This window comes from Taeniopygia guttata, chromosome 10, assembly GCF_048771995.1.
Source record: "Taeniopygia guttata chromosome 10, bTaeGut7.mat, whole genome shotgun sequence".
Lineage (NCBI taxonomy): Eukaryota > Metazoa > Chordata > Aves > Passeriformes > Estrildidae > Taeniopygia > Taeniopygia guttata.
In genome coordinates this window covers 5,460,104-5,479,891 of record NC_133035.1, presented here as the reverse complement: position 1 = coordinate 5,479,891, position 19,788 = coordinate 5,460,104, and positions in this window count along the sequence as shown.

Sequence of the window (19,788 nt, the reverse complement as noted above, 5' to 3'; positions counted from 1 at the left end):
AGAGCGGAGATCAGTGCCTGCCCCTGCGCTGCCCCTGTGCAGCCCTCAGAGAGTCCGCCCGTCAGTCTCCTCCGGCTGAACCGGCCGAGTGCGCTCGGCCGCCCCCGCTGTGGCTGAGGGACGGCGCCGGGCCGTGGGGCGCTGCCCCCGCTCGGGAGCGCGGCGGAGTCGGGCTGTGCCCCGGGCAGCCCTCGGCTGGAGGTGATTAACGCTAATTAGCTGCTGGCCCTGCACTCGGGACCGCCCTCCCCCACTGCCCGGTGCCGCTTGTCGCAGGACTGACCCGAGAGCTCCAATCCTGGGTCGCGCCCCGCGGGACGGAAAAAGTCAAATCCGCTCGCTGAGCTGTGTGTGCAGGGCTGGAGTGCCGAGGAGCCCAAGAAGGTGTAAGATGAGTGTCAAAAGCACGGGGGGTACATCCTGCATGAGGGAAAAGAGCACAGGTAATGTCAGCACTAACATAGCGGTAGCCGAAGTACCGAGGCAAACCTCAGAATCGTCACATCATTTGCAGCTACAATTTCACCTGAATAAATACAGCATCCAAAATACGGACCTTCATCACAGTAAAACATGAAAAGGTAGATAAACCTAATTTCTTTTATCTCTTTCACGTGCCAGTTTGTAATGGTACTAGGTTTAGAACTAGACTTAAAGTTTTGGCTAAAGTTTAAAACTTTCTAGCAACACATGATATACAGACAGTTACTGACTTGATCACAGCTGATCTACTGCCCAATAGACACAACAATAGCAGTAGTTTGTTTTATGGTAGGATACTAAACGAACTTAGAGTGAATGTGACTGATATGCAGAAGTGTGGAAGGAATTAAAAAGGGATATAAGGGTGCAAAAAATGCATAGAGGAAAACATGAGAAAGAAAAATACCAGTAAAGAAAAAGCAAGCAGCACCAACCAGCAAATAAATATAAATAACAGGGGGAAAAGCACAATTATGAAGGTATATTAATTAGAATATTGAAAATATATTCATAAAGAACTAGTATCATGCACAGCAGATGGCCTGAGAGCTGTATACATTATCATATAAAGGTTACAAATGTAAAGGTAGAGCTAGCTTAAGTATAAAGAAATCACGTTTTAAGAAAAATTGTCATATTAAATACTTTAAATACTTTTTAAAATGTGCTTCAGCTGCTGATAAACTGAAAAGTGTATTCAAAATGCAAAAACATCATCTGTAGGACTCCAATGCCAAAATCAGGTCACAGTGGTCAGAAAGTTGTGTAATTTCCCATCTCTTACACGAGGTGGCACAAGATAGCTGAAAATCCATCTAGTGCTCAAATCGAACCGAGAAAATAAGCAAACTAAAGGTCAGAGCCAACTACTGGAGAATGTTGAATAATGATATTTTTAAACATCAGATAATTGCAAATATAAGCAATTTCTGACATGGAAGCATTACCAAAGAGAACAGTCTTGAAGGAATAATGCACTGTTGTATGTATTTTGTCCTGTGCATGGGGAAAATCGACTGTTACACAATTTCAGGGTCTGACATAATTGACAATTAACCTTTACATAGAAATATGTCATCAAAAGTAGTGGAATACAAAACATTCCCCTTTTTTATGGTCCTTCCACATTTTACATATTAGAAAAACATTTTCTAGTAATCTGAAAACCCTCCATCGACTAGATGGGAAATGCCTCCCTTTCAAGTTGGGTCAAGCAACAGCTCAGAAATGTTGGAGCTTGAAAACATTAATTGGAAAGTCTGTCCCAGTAGGGGTGGATGTGGAGACTGCATTTGTACAGAATTCCTCCTTGCCATTTTACCTATACAGGAAATCCATATACTTTAGTATGGGGTTTTTTGCAACTTGATTTTGCCCTTTTTTGATGGTAAGATTTTTGGTTGTAGTTTACTTTCTTTTGTAGTCCATAAAAATAATTTAGCTCCTGCCTTGGAGAACAGTGATATGAAACTTCAAGATCAACATGTTACAGAGTAGCAGTTTTCAGATATGTGGATAAGAGGTAGGTGGTCTATAACATTCTGCTTCACTTCTGATATTTCTATCACCTCCTCTTTAAAGCCATTCTGTTGCACTCAGCTGTTCCACTGCAATGATAGCTGAGTTGCACAGTCTTTGCATATCATGAGATAAGTTATTGATCTGAAAGTGACTCTCACACAGTCTGTGTCCCTGTGTTCTCCCTTCCCAAGCTTCCTGAGCTACTTCAGGTACAGCTCATGATGCTGTAGTGGATTAGTTTTTAAGCAGACTTTGGCTTCACATCCCCTAACACACCCCTCTGGTGTTTTGTCTTTTTCCATCTCTGAACAAATTGTTGTTGAAAAGAAGCCAAGTTCTAAGTCAGGTCTACATGAAGAACTTGTGTTTGGAATTCAGCTGCAGAAGTACAAAATGTGCTTCCTTCTAAGAGTCAAACAAAATCCCACACATTTGCTGTTTCAAGGACATAGCTATTACCTACATACAATCTACTGATCCCCTCTGTGTATGATTTTCAAGGAGTTTTATATCTTTTTCTCTATCAGAGAGCATCACAGTGTGTTGCCTACAAACAGCCATACTGGTATCAGAGGAAGCAAGAGCCAGCTTGCTACCCATGAGAAACTTCCTGTCTGTGTTTGGAAGGGAGGGAATGTATAATGATTGTTTTGTTTACAGAATTTGTTAATGTTTTTCATTAGTCTTTAAATAAGATTTCTGTATTGCAAGTGAAAGGTACTAAATACATGGCTGTTCATACCATACTTGCCAACTTCTATGCCATCAAGAGAAAAGTGAATATTAATCCTGAATTTCATTTTGGCTGAAAACTGGGAATTAATTGTGGGAATAATGCAGAAAAATAAAAGCAATAAATCTCTTGCATCTCCTTCCAGGTAGGTACCACTAGATAATTCCAGTATAGCAGTAGAATTGCAGACCAATGTGTGGTTTTATACTGTTAATTCAGCATTCCTAAATTTGTACTGGGAAGTGTGCCTGTCTCAGAAGAGGGAAATAGATACAGATAAATATGCAGAAAATAACCTCAGAAAACAAAAATTATTTTTGACATGGTAAACATTCTTACCTTCCTGTGCCTTATAAAAGATATCCAATCTTTGTAATTTACAGTATTAATGTCTACAATAATGCTGTCTTAATATTATAATTTTTATCATATTCTGGTCTAAATCCAGTATCAATTGTGGATGACTCATACCAGGAAAATATTTATGCATAATCAAAATTCTGCAGCTTCCTTGATACAAAACAGTTGAGTTCTGCGTTTGTGTTTTTGTGTGTACTCCGATGGTCAGGATGTAATTCCTACCTGCATGCAGGATGCATTCAGTTCAACTCACTTCCAACAGCTCCTGGAAAAAAACACAAAACACATGAAATGCCCTGTTACATGGACAGAAGACATCCTTGCTGGTTGAGCTTGAGGGGAAAACTGGGTACAATTATATATTCTTTTAATTATTAATGACTTGGGTCTGAAGTGAATGTGTATACATTTTTCACTTATTCACTTTATAAAATTCAAAACTAAGCCCAGGAGCAGTTTTATTCTTGGCAGCATGACAAGTTTTCTTTCCTCAATGAACGAGTCAAAGGAATTGTTCCTCAGAGAGTTTGTCATTCTCACATATCCCAGAGAGGCAGGAGGGAAGCTGGCATTCATTACGCCCCTAGTCACACGAGTGTGTGTGTGTGCTCTCTCTCCTTCTCCCTCTCTGACTGTGACAACAAGCCCATCTCAGAGGACTGTGTTTATCTCTAGCATGTGGTTTCATTTGTGTAGCTGATTTGCAGTTCAATAATCTAGAAAGCATTGCTCGGTTCTGGGAAGGACCATCCATCCAGATTCTGCTACTCCCCCCTCTATCTCTGATGCAGCTTAGTTCAGAGAGTGAATTTGTGCTGCTCTGCAGAGCAACTACAGCTAAAGCAGCTCAGAAGCCAAAAATTGATGTAAACACACACCAAGAAATTGTTTTGATCTGGCCTATCAGGCTGCTGGCAATGCACAGTGCTTCCTTGGGAGAAATGTAAATTTATGAGACACAACTTGACATGATTAAGGCAATGCATACAGAATAGGTAATTGCCCTTTGGCAAGAAAATGATGTCAAGAGCCAATGATTCTTTACATTCTTGGCAGTGCAGGTAGGATCATGAAATTAGGGGACCTCTTGGAGATGCATATAATTTAGGTGTTGTATTGGGTATTTTTTAAACTAGGTTTTCCCAACTTTTATGTGGTATTACTACTAATTGTTTGCCTTGCTGGAGAACCTAAGAACAATAGTCAATTTGTAGCCTTCAAAACCTAAATCTATATCTGCTGATATGACAGCTTTTGATAGCTGTTGAGATTGGAGACAACAACAACAGAGGAGTTAAAATAATGCCACAGGGAAACATCAACTTCTGCTGCTCACTTACAGCAGTGGGGTTCTTCACTTTGAAGTTTAATTACCAGAGATACTGACACTCCTTGTTGGCAGACACTTGCTCGGAACTCATCCACATGCCTGAGTGGAATTGGATTCAGCTTGTGTCAGGGTTAATGAGAAATTACTGATCACTACCTGGGAATTTGGGGGTAAGAATGACTGAACTTAAGGTGAAAGACTCCATATCCTATTACTACTCCCCTGAGCCTGCCTAGCAAATAGCTAACTGTAATGTCTTAATTAACCATGTGCTAGAATCAGCCTTATTCTCCCTTGCAAGCTGTACACATTGCTGATCACATTAAACAGGCACACAGAGCACAAGGGAGGCAGGCTGGGGCAGTTGTGTTTCCCACACACAAGGCAAGTTTCCCACTTTCCAAGGCAAGTCTAGTGGCACTGGGAAGATGTTGGAATGGCACCCCTTCATTTAATGCAAACAGGAGGAAGGAAATCACACTGTGTGTGCTGGAGAACATTTCCCTTCCAACCCCTGAACAAGGCAAGCCAGTCTAGGCCAAACTTAACAGGGGAAAGCAATGCAGGGCATCAAACTCATAGTAGGAGCACAAAGTATGGAGCTGTCACCCGTCACTCATGTGCTACACAGAGAGCCTGTGACACACAGGTTCTGCTGCTCTGAATGCTCAGCAGCCCCAGTGCCAGCACAGCAAGGCTGTGAGAGGAAAGAGCAAGTGTGCTTGGAGTGTGTTGTGTTCTGCCCATGAACAGCTGGCACATGATTCTTCAGGGACTTGTGCCATCTGCTACAAATGAGAATCCATCATGTTACACAGTGCCTTTATCAGAAACAGGAATTTGGAAGAACATCACAAAGCTGTGATTAGTTTGCTGGTACAAATTTGACTTTTGAACTATAAAACTACTTCTAAAAATCACATTCTCTGGCTTGTCCAGTACATAGTTAATAAGTTCTTGTTTTACTGGGTTCTGCTATGTGAATAACTAAAAGTGTGGAATTAAAAGTGTGCAATTTCTTGGTTTTTTTAGGTCTAAAAAAAAAATAGAGCACCAAAGTTCTTTTTAGCATTAAAATGTTCCAAATTTGATTTTTGCCACCCTTCTCCATTGGTACACAACTTTGACTTTTCCTCCACTGATACCTGTCATGTTCTTCTTTAAATTTATTTTTAGCTCTCTGTTGCTTCATGTATTAAATGCAATTTTTGAGGTAATTTCTGTCTAAGCTTTCTGCATCAGGCCTTTCATGTCCAAGCTTTTATTCAGGTAGAATACTTGGATTTTATCCTGGCCATTAATTTTAATTTTCTAACAGTATTTTTTGAAGATTAGCTAAATTAAATCATTTTTGCAATTAGTGTCAAATTAATCCATAATGGAAGGTAGATAACAGCAGAGATGAAGTCTCTTAGATTTTGACAGATACCCTCATTGGGTTTAATGTTTTGTATAATATCTCCTTAAGTGAGGAAGGAGCTCGCCTTGATGACTTCCTTCCTCATGCCCAGGCTGCTGGCCACAGAGAAGAACTCTTTTTCCATTTCTGCATTCTTAGAGGGAGTGCTGTTAACCCTGATTATACTAAAAGCCATCTTTGCCTTAATCAGGCCTTATCTCTAGCACTTGATAGCTCATGGTTACTGAAGATTGTAACATATGAAGTCTACCACAAAATAATAACAAAACCAAAAAACAAACCCACTCAAAAATCCCCTCAAGCTTGATTTCATAGGGATAGGTGAAAAGAAGTCACATGATTAATGTGACCAGTGGAAACCAAGAAATAGTAATCTCCAGTACGCAAAGTAGTGGAGAAAATGAGGCTGGAAATGGATTAACAAGACCAGTCATCTTAGGAGCAATTCCTGGATCAACAAGAGTTGGATCTGAAAGTACCTGAAGATTCTAGGAGTTTGTCATTTAGATTGACCAAAATGAAAGAAAGTAAATACACTTGTACTTACATTAGGGTCACTGGAGAGGGGTTATAGATACATCTGTGCCCAAAGTGCTATAATTTGAGCTACCTGGTTCTGAGCAGCCCTTCTGCTCTGTCCTGGGACTGAACTCAGATTCTCCAGTGATTAAATGCTCACTTCTGACTGCTCAGGGTCCTCACTCATTTTCTAAGACAAACTTTTTTTGGTTTTTAATAGGCAGGGACATTGATGTAATGGTTCATTTATTCTAGCATCATATAGTGTCACTTAAAAGATTGGTTAAAGTCAAAACTTTTTTTTTTGTACCTGTTCTGGCTTCCCTGAATTCAGTGGCAGTTTTGATTAAAACTGTTAAATGATTAAAATGTTTAAAATTACTAAAATTTATGAATAGATGAATAATTTTTAGAAATTATCTGTTAAAGTTGAGAAAACAAGAAAGCAGTTCTGCTGGGGTAAAATTAATTATCATTTTTACTGCTTTTGGATGAATATTCCTTGTGTACTCTGTAAACAGGCTTTGGGCTTGGTCATACCCTACTAGTGTAGCAGAATTCTCAGAGAACATTAGTAGAGCTGGTGACCAAAAACCAAACTAACATAAAACCTCAAGAAAGCAGTTCACCCCTCCAAACCCCAAACATTACATATTGACATCACAGAAAACACCCGAGCTTTGAGGTGCTAGGGCTAAACATACCAGATACATATAGGTAAAATTAAAGAAGTGAAGTACTTATGCTGGAAGTTGGAAGACCTTCAACAAGCAAACAAGATTTTACCTCTCCACAGCTGTGAAGGCCCCAGTTCATGCTGCACCTTGGCTCTTGCAGCACTGGCAGTAAAAGTGCCCCAGCTCACCTGCACCTTTCTGGCAGAGGTTGTCCTCCTGTAACACGGTGCAGAGCAGAAAGCTGGCTCCTTCTCCTCTACCACAGTTTACAGCCTGACTTATCAGAACCAGCTAAAGCTGTGGCAATTTAAATTATATGATTACGTTATTAGGTTAATGAGTAAAAGCTGTCTTTGCTGCTTCTGGTATGGAAGCAGTAACAGAACAAGGGCTCCTCATAGCCACTCCTGAATTGGAGATAATGAATCAAAACCTTTTGGCTGCCTTTGAAATTAAGACTGACATGTAGAAAATCTGTGTGTACTTTTCAGTTCTGCTCCTTTTGTGACCTTGGCCAAAGAAGATCACAATCTACTCTGTGGTTCCTTATTACCTCAATTCACAAACAAACAGTGTGGGCTATAAATTCTTCTGTGTAGGATGATGTTAAGCTGTTAGTTTTGCACAGTGAAGCTTTGGCTTTCTCTGGAGCTATTTAATGTTACTGTAGCATCAACCAACAATGCCAAACTATTGATTTAGGGATAATTTAAATTCAGTGTTAATAGTATATGTTCAGCTTTACTCCGTGTATGAACCCCACAAATAAGGAATACTCCCAAGTCCTTGAAACTCCTTCTGTGAATATCCTCTGCAATATTTAAGCCTTTTAATTTACTTTATGTAGAGCTGAATGTGTGAGCTCTGCAATTAATGAGATCTCTGAGAATGGGGATGTCTCCATCAAATACTGTTTCTTGTAAGGTTTACACCTAAGTGCTTGCAGAGACCTAATTGTCATTTGTGGGTGTCAGAGAGTTCTCTCACAGACATGGAGTGGATCTCAAATTCTATAGAAATAGGGGAGAGATAAGGAATGCTGTTAGAAGTGCAGCATTTTGCAGCCAAGTGTCCACATAGAAAATTCAATCAGTTCTATTTAGTGGCTAGAATATTTGGAAGAAGATTTTTCCTGAAAATCCTTTGCCTCAATGCTATTCACTCTAGGTAAGCAAAAATCAATACAGATTTGGCCTAGAGGTGAATTTTGTTAGATTTATGGTGAAATAAAATGTAAAAAGCACTGTCACACAGGACAAAGCTGGGGCACTGTAAGTGCCATTAGAAAATAAAAAGGCAGTAAGAGATGCATCTGTTGTGTCCCACAATCTTCAATTTATCCCTCAGGCATGCAAAAGAATTGAGCAAACCAGAAAGAACCTCATGTAATGAGCAATCTAGAATATTGGCCTCAATTTCCAGTACACTTACAAACTGCTATTACTAACTATGACTCATCAAGATTAAAAAAGGAAAATAATTTGGTCAGGGCTGTTGTCAAGTCAGTATTTAATGTTACTTTTTATATTTGCTGTGATAAGCAGTAAAATTTGCATGCTCCTTGATAAATCATTGTTTAGCAATGTCTAGAGGGTCCAGTAAATGGTTTGAAATTGCCACAATGTAATAAATGGTTATTTGATAATGAATGAAATTGTTTGAAAATACTGTTAAAATGTCAAGTTTTAACATATGGAACATTAGTCAAAAGGAGTGCAAACATGGAAACCATAGTGACACTATAAATATACTGCAACAAATGCATTTATTTGTACAGGGCAAATAGTAGGTGCAGTATACAAACCAGTATAAATTGATATATGAAGTTAATTTCAATCTGTAAAAGTAATTGCATTGGTTTAACTTATTTAACTCTCCTTACAGTAATATTTATAGCAGAGCAAGAAAGTAAAGAAATAAATTATGATAAATAGATAAAATACATAGGAAATGGGAATTGTTTTCCAGTTTAATTATGCTGTCACATAAAATTATCACAGAAATACACTATGCCAACAAGAAGAATACATTAAAATCCCATTATGCTGTGCAGAATTGGCTGGTTTGTGTTGCTGTTTATTCCAGAAACAGCTTTTCATCTTTTCAACTACCATGAAATATACACTTTGTAAAAAAATAAAGTGGTGCAAAAAGGACAAAAAAGACTATGCCAGCTGATGATTGACCTGTAGAACAAAGTTGTGAAGCAAAAATGTCACATCTTTCTCCTCAAGAATGTGATCACCAGCAAAATTTGAAGAAAAAATAACCTGCTCAAAACAAATAATTTTCATTCTTTTTTTTTCCTCAAACACATCTCCAATTGGAGAGTTTTGTTTTTTGGTTTTTTTTTCCCTGTGGTGATGGGCACTGTTATCTGTTGCAAGAGTAGGACCAACAAGCAGTGAAAACATAATAGTAAAAAACCATCTTTATTCTTCATCCACACCAGGTATTTGTGGTTTCCAACTGAAGTTTATCCTATCGTTTCTTTTCATGATGCATTAATACCTGTAGTACTTTTTATCTTTTTGCTTTCAACACAACAAAATCACAGCCACACCAGAACCAGAAAAATACATGGATTTCTTTGAAGGGGACTTGTTTTCTTCCTACCCTATTTTTTTCCAGAACATTTGAAGCTGAGCTCAATTGAAAATAGCTATCTGCTATTATGTAGGTAAAGAATACTATAAAGCTGTAGGTAATGCTAATGCTATCTCAATGATACTTTTTTTTTTTTTAAATTTGCAACTTCTAAATCTGAGTTAAGTTGGAATTGGTGTTTTACTTCATTAAAAAAATATATTACTCTTTGGGATTTCTGTTAATATCTGGAAAATATATTCTACAGAGATTGAAAATTCAGAGGAATGTCTTTAATAGGTGCTTCCTTAATATTTTTTAATCTTATTTTTTTAAACATACAAAATCAGAGGCACACTAAATCTTTAGCCTCTGATTGATCAGTTTGATCAATGAGGATAAGAAATATCCTAAGTAGAAAGGAACTCTCTAGAATATGAAATACCTGGGAAGAAAATACTATGTGCAAAACCCAGAAGATAAGGCAGCTTTCTGTGTAAGATGAGATTTAGGTCATCAAAGATACTCCTACTAATTGCTATACCTGTGTATAAATGAATGGACTAACTCCAAAACTTTATGACAGCTCCTTAAAATTATGTATATGTGGCACGAATTATTTTTTAAAGCTGTCTATTGCTATAAAAGAATGGCTATAACTAAAGTAAGCTATCATTAGGCTTTGGAAAGGATCATTTATTATACTTCAAAATGGCCTGTTATTTACAGTTCTTATTAAAAAAAATTGAACATGGAATGCATTCAAATTTCAACAAAGTTGTAATACTGTTAACTTGCTTTCTGACAGTAGTGAATTATATGTTGGATCACAGGAATGATTTATAGCCTTTACACTATCACATAAGCATTTCAAAAGGACAACATCGATGCACTTTTACACCTTTTTAGGATGAAGTTCTGTTCAAGCTAATAATTATTAGTAATTAGCATTAGAAGTATCACAGTAATGAACAAGTAACTGATAGAAAGACACACACACACAGAGTAAAAATAACTATTTATGTCATCAGATTGAGTTATCAACTATTTTGCTTTATGCAGGACAATATTTATGATCAAAACCATGCAGAAATCACTCGACAGTAATATCCTAAATTCAGAGTGTTTCTGTCGGGTCCTTTGCCCTTCCTCCTTAATTATGGCCTCTTGGATTCCAGAGTATCTTCAGTGGAATCAGTAGAAACACAACACAAGAAGAATTTAGGACCTTAGGCTGCACATGAGACTCTGAAAACCAGTACCTTCCAGGAGTAAATTGAGGTTTCACTTGAAATTCCAGTAGTGGCATTTTCATGCCTCTTCAGTGGCATAACAGAAGTAATGGTTGACTTTAAAAGCATTTTCTAAGGTCTGTATTTGTCACCTTCTTATGGCAGGCTACTAATGCTACTTTCCATCCTGTGTTATATGCTCAGACCTTGAGCAAGAGTACCAAGGTCCTCGTCTTTGAACATACTCCTCAAAACAAAAAGAATTAAACAGAGGTAAAAAAACTATTTCTCTTGATAGTTTTTTGATTTTCTAGAAAACTAAACTACGTATGTAAAGAATCAAGAATTCTGTAAAAGAAAGGCATTGTGATGGTTGTGATATTTTAGTTTTGAAAAATCAAAACATTTTTAACTGGCAAGTGTTGTTATAACAGGACAAACAACTCAAAAAAAAAAAAAAAAAAAAAAAAAAAGTACCTTCTGAAGTCAGGTACAGAACTGAATCTCCAAAATTGAGAAACTTGTTTTTCCCAAAACAGTCCCTCCACACTATCATTAAAGCAGCATGTGGAGTTCCTGTTTTTTCAGCATGAACCAGAAGCTGCACTCAGATCTCCAAGGGTTGTGTATCCTGGACTTGAGGTGTTTTTACCAAACCTAGGAGAGAGTAAAAGCCAAGTGCTTCAGAAAGTGTAAGTGTGCTGGAAAGCTGAGGGGTTTTTATCACTGCTGCCATGAGTAACCGGGGACATCTCTTGGGCAGACAGGGGAATGACAGTGCAATTTTGGGGTGATGGACAGGGTAGGGAAGGCAGGAAACTAGAGACTGAACCAAATATAACCACGGGGGTACATAGAACAAACCCGAATACATAATACAAAAATACTAGAACATAAAAAACACAACTCCACAGCAAATAGAGCCCAAAGTCATTCCATAGAAATGCCTCAGCTCAGTGGAACATTTACTGGAGTGGGCCAGTCAGAAGCAGAAGGGCCTGGCTGTGCTTCCACTCCCTGGCTGGGAAGGCCAAGGCAGTTCTGAGGATTTGCTGTGGTGCTGTTGGGAAGCCAGATAGGTTATGCCACTTGTTCTACAAATGAGCATTTTCAGCAAGGTCCCTCTGCCAGCCTCTTGTCTCCTGGTTTGTCAGCTGTGCATTGATTCAGGTACAGATGAGCCAGTGACCTAAGCTGTTAAATGGATTCTGGGGGAAGTTCAGCTGTGAGGAATTTTACACATGCCAGGCACATTTCCCTTTTAGCTCATGGAGCTGTAAATATCAATTGTTCCTGTAGGTTCTGTCTGTAGAAAATTCAATTCACTTTCAAGGTTCAGCCAGATAAATGACTCTGGTACAGACATTTAGATCATGTAATTTAGCCAAAGTACAGGAAAAAATATATTTCCATCCCTGTTTGAAACTTTCACCATTATGTAACTATATACATACATATACATTTACATAATATACCCATACAAAATATTGCAGATTTTGACAGCTTCACCAGGTTATTTTGTTTGAATAGCAAAGCAACAAACAGGATGCTAAACAAAAGGAAAATCCGATTTAATTGCTAAAATCTAAAGAAAATTTAATGTTTCATACTACTTATGAATAACTGCTATCTGAAAATATGAATCTATTTATATTATTGAGCAGGTGACCAGTCAGTGCTTAATAGGAACTAGCAATTACTGTATGTAAATCAACCAAGACAGCAGCATCTCAATGGCTCTTCTGCATAGAGGAATAGTTAATTTGTAGGAATACATGTTTCCAGTCCAGTTTTTAAGAAGTCACGTTTTCTAGTGCTGAAAACCTCAATACCTATAACATTTGTTGTGCATTTTATGATTATTCTTAATGCCCTTGCAAACACATGTAATAAAATGCTAACAAACCATCATCCACTACTTAATTATGTTTATCTAGATAGATAAAGTTGAGGTGGGGGAAGCCTGTGGTAAAAATATTGTTTCCCACTTGGCAAACAGAGACTACATTTACAGCTTAATTATTCCTTGTAATGCTGTAAGAGAAATCTTCCTGTTAATCATACTCAGGAGCAGAGTTGTTTAAAAATAGTTGTGGGTGGGGTATTTCTGTTTGGTTTTTTTGGTGTTCTTTTTTTTGTAGTGAGGTTTAAAACCTGTGTTCACTCACAGTTAAATCCACCTCCCCTCCAGTAGGAGATTTAAATGTTTGTGAAGCTTCATTGGGAACTACACAGGGAGCTTCTCTGAGAATGATGAAACACCTTCTATAAGACAAGACAAATATCTCAAAAAACTAGTGCTATATTGCACTGAAACTGTGCCTATGGAAAATATCAGAATAATTTGTCTTAATTAAGAGAAATATTTATATGCTTCAGCAAACAAGTACAAGAAAAATAGAGGTCAGTTCTAGAAATCCACTAAATTCCTACAGATTATTTGTGTGCAGTGATGGCCATGTGATTAAAGACTTGAGTTTGCATCTACTTGTATTTTTCAGTGCTCCATTTAGAATGTTTTAATAGTGTTTTTTTCAAAGCCAAATCTATGCCAATTGCTATGGACCACTAGACATTAAAAGTAAAAATCAGAAATGGTCTCTTGTAGTGTAGTTGACTCTCATTGCAAAGATAGCCTAGGAAGTGATTGCTGAGAATCATCAACAAACCTTCATAATTTATTCTTCAGCAGTGACTGCAGAAGCAGTCAGTGCAGTGAATGTAGTAAAACCAGTCACACTGAATTTGCGGAGTAAGTCATGGAAATGCCTCCTTTTAATGCTGCAGCTGATGATCTCCATAGGCTTGAGATAAATCCATGTGTCAGTCACTGCATTTGCAATGGGCAGCTTGGCAAAAGAGTGTTGATGGATCTGTCCTGGCTCTAGCCAGCTGTGATTTGATTAACTTCTGTCTTAACTAGCTAACTAATTGCTATCTGCTGCACGTTTGGAAGTAGAAACTATGAAAAGTTATTCCCAGAGTACCTTCCAGTCTTGGCATAAAGTCTGCCTTAGTCAAATGAACACAAAAAAAAAAAAAATCACATCAACATTTTAAAGAGTGTCTGAACCCTGGATATGCAGTGCAGTAATAAAATACTTTTCCTTTCCCCCCCCCACTGCCCATATGGGAATAAGCTGTAGTTTGTTAAGCCCTGGTAAGAAAAATAAGAAAAATATACTTTATGTACAAGCGTTGAAAATCTGTTCAGTGAAGATATAAGTAGAAAAAGCTTAACCCAGAATCCCATACACAATATTGCTAAAAATTCATTTATCAGCCTAACTAAAATGACACAATAATAATTTTTACATGGATTCTAACTTTTACTACCAGATCATTTATGTAAACTTAGTAATTACTACATGACCCTTTGCTTTCAATTTTCTGGGCATCAGTGTAGTTTTTGGGTAGCCTATTATGAAATGTTAAACAATTACATTAGGAGTTTTAACAATTAGATTAGTAGTTAAAGAATTATGTTAGTAGTTCTTGAGGGTATCTTTGTGTTGAAAAAGACTATACTTTGAAAAAATAGCTGTAAAATTCTTGTTTTCTTCTTGAAAAATAATCTGTCAGAAACAAAGCAAATATTATTTCCATGGTTCTCTACAGATAACTAGGCTGCAATGAAGAATCTGTAAAAGAAATGAAGTAATAATTGATACTGACCAGTCACACCAAGGTAGTTACAAAAGGCTGTGACTTGTTTTCTGATATAATGCCAGCAAAAATTTTGGCATACATGAAAGTACAGTGATTTAAAAAGTGCTTTAAAGACTTTGAAGGATTTGTGTTTCCTTTGTGATAATTTGTTTTATCAGTGTAAAACAATTCATACTGATCCCTATCCACATCAAGGAAACTTTTTACTTTTCATTAAATCATTATAAAGATGTAGAAGCTTTTAAACCTTTTTTTTTTTTTCAGCTACAGACACCCTAAATAAGACCTGCTTTGATTATCTGAATTATTTTAATGTGCTTTTAAAAAATAACAGAAAAACAAGGCAAAAATGAAATCTGAAAATGAGCTTTTAGGAGAACTGGTTATGGTACTGGGTGATAGTATACATGTAAAAAAGGTAAATAAAAATAAATAATATAACATTGACATTAACCATACCCCATAAGGACTTAAACCTTTTGAAACTCAATATAAGGTACACTACTGCAAAACACAGAAGTAATTTCATAGCCTTTCAAGCATTGCCACAAGAGAGCCAACTCTCAGCAGGACAGGAAGTATCAAACTCATTACTGATCATATGTTCCCTTCAGATCAGTGCCTTTCCACACTGATCAAATATTAAGCAGAACAGTCAGAACTGGCCAGTAAAATCTATAACAGAATATTCAGAGACCTGGAAATTCATGTTTTTAAAACTTGACTAGGAGAGGAAGAAGAGTTCAAAAATAGTTTAAAATGTTTTTCTTTCTCTGAAGGAACTTAATATGTTGAATGAGGAAAATACAAAACTTTCATATGTTAATTTGAAAAGCTGAGCCTATGTTCCCCAAATTAAGTCGGTCTGCAGACATGGCCTACCTTATTTGAGAGTGATAATTAGGGTCACTCTCGAGGAAAGCTCTTAATCACAGCTTACAGTAGTTGATAGCTTGAAATACCTGCCTAAGCACTTCCCTGCCAGGGCCTTCCCCTTGACTGAAAGTTAACATGTGATGATCACATGGATCTCTGAATAATTTCATGCCTAGTTATAGTTCAGACAACATGAATTCTCAGTTCTTACTCAGTTTTCACATGTAAAGGATTTCATTGAACTGTGAGATTCCTGGTAGTAGTGGGAATTTTTCAGTTGATGACATTTGTATCACAAAGCTTATGAAGCATCATTCAGTGCTTCTGCAGTACCTGTCTAAAAAGGGCTGTAGAAGTCCAGAATATTAGAGCATCTTCTTTAAAAGAAAATAATATATTAAGAAAGAAAATTTAAAATTTGTGGATATAGACTAGTTAATACCATCTAAGAGGAGAAAAAAAGCTTTTTAATATTTCAAGAGTCTCATAAAATTCTCCTGGCAGATTTAAAAGGTAAAATCTGATGTGTTTATACTGACATTATAAAAATTTTCTCTTAGGACTTGGATCAGCATTTAGCAAATATAAACAGCTATAGTATGAATATTACAGTTTCTGAGTTTAACTTATTCATTGACTGCAAGAGCTTAAAAAAAAACTGGTGAAACAACACCAACGAAGGTTAACATTGAAAGCCTGATATACAATCAACTTATCAACAACATCTGCCTTCAGTTATAGACATAGCCTCTTGTTTTTCCACTTTTGTCTTTACCTAGAACAATTTTCCATTAATTTAATTGATATTTGACAATTTAAACACACAATAAAACTTTAGGATTAAGCCATTGCTCTGACAAATCCTACTAAATTAAACTAAAACAGTTTTGTTATTCTAGATCTGGATTAAAGGCTGTGACACCAAAGAGCAGCTTGATGCTTCAGTTTAAACTTAGGCCTACAGCCATAATTTTGTTGAATTTTAAAATGGACACTGCATTATACTCTAAAACCCAAAGCACATTTTACTTAGGGTGTAAGCACTACACAAGGCTTTATCAAATTCTGGTCTAGTGCTGTTACATGAAATGCATGTAGGCTGTATTTTTACATTTTCTTACTCTATGTAATGGTAATGCTTAATAATAGCAAGAGAGCAGAAGCTGGTATAATGGGAACCTTCTGCTGTTTATGACATGGATGATTATAACATTTATGTTAGAAAAATGCTGTGGAGAGACTTAGCGAATTTAATGTCTAATGTCAAGCTACAGGAATGAAATGTATGATCCAATATTTGAAAATGATATGAAGTCCTTCACAGTAAGCTTAAGTGGAAACTTAAATATCATTATCAGAAAGAATATAGTAAAAAAATTTTGTTTAAGGCTATAGTAAAATTTTAGTTCACAGAGCTGTAAGAATGTCTCTATTGGCAAGGTCTTGTCTCAGTGCTTTGCTCCTGAGACAAAAGTTCCCGTTATCACCCAAACATGACTGATATCTCATTGGCAGAATGTAGAATGCTGAGATTCCCTTACCTTTGAAAGTGATTTATATGTGAGCAGGGTGAAAGAAAACAGAGAACTATGTGAAAACAGTGTTGCTTATAAACTGGAATTTTTGATCTTGCCACAGCTCCACACTAAAGACCAAATGGAAATGGTAACTTCAGGTAGCAGCAAATTTAAAGTCAAGGCAAGGGAGGGGAAAATATGCATTTGAGTGATTTGCACAAAACCTAACAGAGGAAAAATGCCCCATCACTGTTGAATGAATAGTCTATCAAAACTGTCGCCACATTCTGTTCTACTGAGATTAACTTTACCTGCTGAATGCTGTGAAATTTATTTCAGTGGCCTATGACCACCATATATCAGCATCCGACCCCTATCTATATCAAACAATAAGCATGATCTTAAGGCTGTCTTAAAGGCTGTCTGAGAGATGTATATTTACTGACATATAACCTGACTAAAGCCAAACATCATTACCCCTGTGACTGATTGGAGGGCAGTCATAACTTAACAGTTTTATTTCCCTTCTACAGCTGAGCTCCTTGACCACGCTGGCTGAGCTGACATGGAATTTCAAGTCTTGTTACCAGCTCAATGGTTCTCTTATTTAGAAAAAAAAAGGAAGGGAGGGGGAGGGGGATGCATTGAAGGCTGGAAAAGAAAGAGAAAAGGCACCTCTTCATTTAGGTTCTCCATCTTGATCAGTGCTGATGGGCTATCAATAATTTCAACTTGGTTAAGCAGCTGGCTGAAGGTTAAATAAATTCTGCCTGTTGTCTGCATGATCATACCTGAATTCAAAAATTTTAATTTGAAGTAAATTTCTTTTCAGTTAGTCCTTGGGAAGTTCTTACAGAGTCCAAAATAGGCTAGAAAAGTTATTTTTGTGGAGAAACACAAGAACAATATTAAAGTCAGTGGGGTAAAGCAACTACACTTTGAAATCTCTAAAAGGAAATGTAAAGGTATGATAAAGGCCTCATATATGTATATACACACTCCCTAATTCAGAGAACGACAGGACCAGAGGTCATCAGTAATCTTCCAGTGAAAAGGAATTTGCCCAACAGCTTTAACAGATAGTTAAAATCTAAGACCTGTCCACTGATTCATGAATGAGTCATGATTTTAAAAGAAAATAAAGTGGCTCATGCCATTTTGCCTGCACTGGGTCCAATTGTCTTGTGCACTACTATTTTGACAGCCAGAGAGTTATTTACAGCATGCACAGCTATCTACACATCTCAGCCAATGTGAGTACTAATACTCTGTTAATAATGCATTCTGTAGACTCAGCATTCCTGTTATTTGCATCAGCATTATTGTTTATTTAAGTATTTACTTCTTGGGAGCATTCTGTTCTACTCAGTAACGAAACTCCAAGCCCAATATGAATCAAATACACACGCTCTCACATTTCGCTGTAGTAGGGTGATTTTGGAGCAAACACACTCCTTGTTACTGAGACACAAGAAAATGCACACTGAAATTTGTCTAAAATAATCAGAATAGTTAGTGACTTAAATAGCAGATGGTGTCACCGTTAAAGGAGGAGGAGAATTATGTTTATAGCTGCTTTGCCTCATACAGGTTTATGTGTATAGTCTAGTTTTACACAAGGGTTGATTTTTTTTTTTTTTCTTAATCAAATTACCTTCATTTTCAGTAGTTTGCTACTGAAAGGCAGAGAAGTGATTTAGAGAGAGGAGTCAGATTCAGGTTGCAATACGGCTGCCAGAGAACTGAGAACTTTAGACAAGGACATGGAGAGAGAAGAAAAAGGGAGATGGGTTCAAACTGAAAGTGGGCAGGGTTAGAGTAGATATTAAGAAGAAATTCTCCCTGTGAGGGTGGTGAGGCTCTGGCACAGGTTGCCCAGAGATGCCCCATCCCTGGAAGTGTTCAAGGCCATGTTAGATGGGACTCTGAGCAACCTGCTCTGCTTTCCCTCCTCTAAACTACCATTTCTAACTCTACAAATTGCATCAGACATGAAACTATTTTTTCCCAGCCTACATGTGTTTACTCAATGAAGTCTAAAATTACATCATTTCTGCCATTTGATTTGTCTTACAGCAAGAGAGCAGAGATGGGGTCCAGCCTTCTCTGTAGGCTTTCCATAGGGCTTCTCAAAGCACCATCTGGATTGTTAACCTCCTGTTTCTCTGGAGGGCAGCATCCCCACGTCACAGCAGAGCAGCTTGGAGTCACCAGCTCCTACAAGACAATCTTTTGACCTTCAAGTGACTGACTAGTGGACATAATAATCACCCTAACTCCAATGCAGACTGCCTCCAAAACAGCACTTTATAGCACAGCTTAACATTTTGTAGCTCCTGCTTCCCAATCCTACATAATGAAACATTTCAGGGAATACCGACTACATAGCTGGTGTGCTTCATCGGTTTTAAGACAAGGACACTTCTTTGGCTGTACTTTGTCCTCACACTTGTGGGAACTTTAAGAAACAGGAGGAAGAGGATGCCTCTCCTCAAAGAGCTGTGCAAGTTAAATGAATAGAAATCCCAAAGTACTTATCTTACTCCTCCCCCTTTGACAAAAAGCTTGATATGGATATCTTCCTTCAAATTACTTATGGTGAGTTAGAGTCATAGAAGAGTTTGGGTTGGAAAGGACATTCATAGATCTAGCCCAACACCCCTCCAAGTGAACTGGGTTATCTTCTACCAGATCAGGTTGTTCAGAGCCCCATCCAATTTGACCCTTGAATGTTTCCAGCGATGGGGCATCTACCACCACTCTGGTGAATGTGCTCTGGTTCTTTACCACCCTCATCATAAAGAATTTCTTCCACATATCAGATCTGAATCAACTCTCTTTTAGTTTAAAACCATTATGCTTACT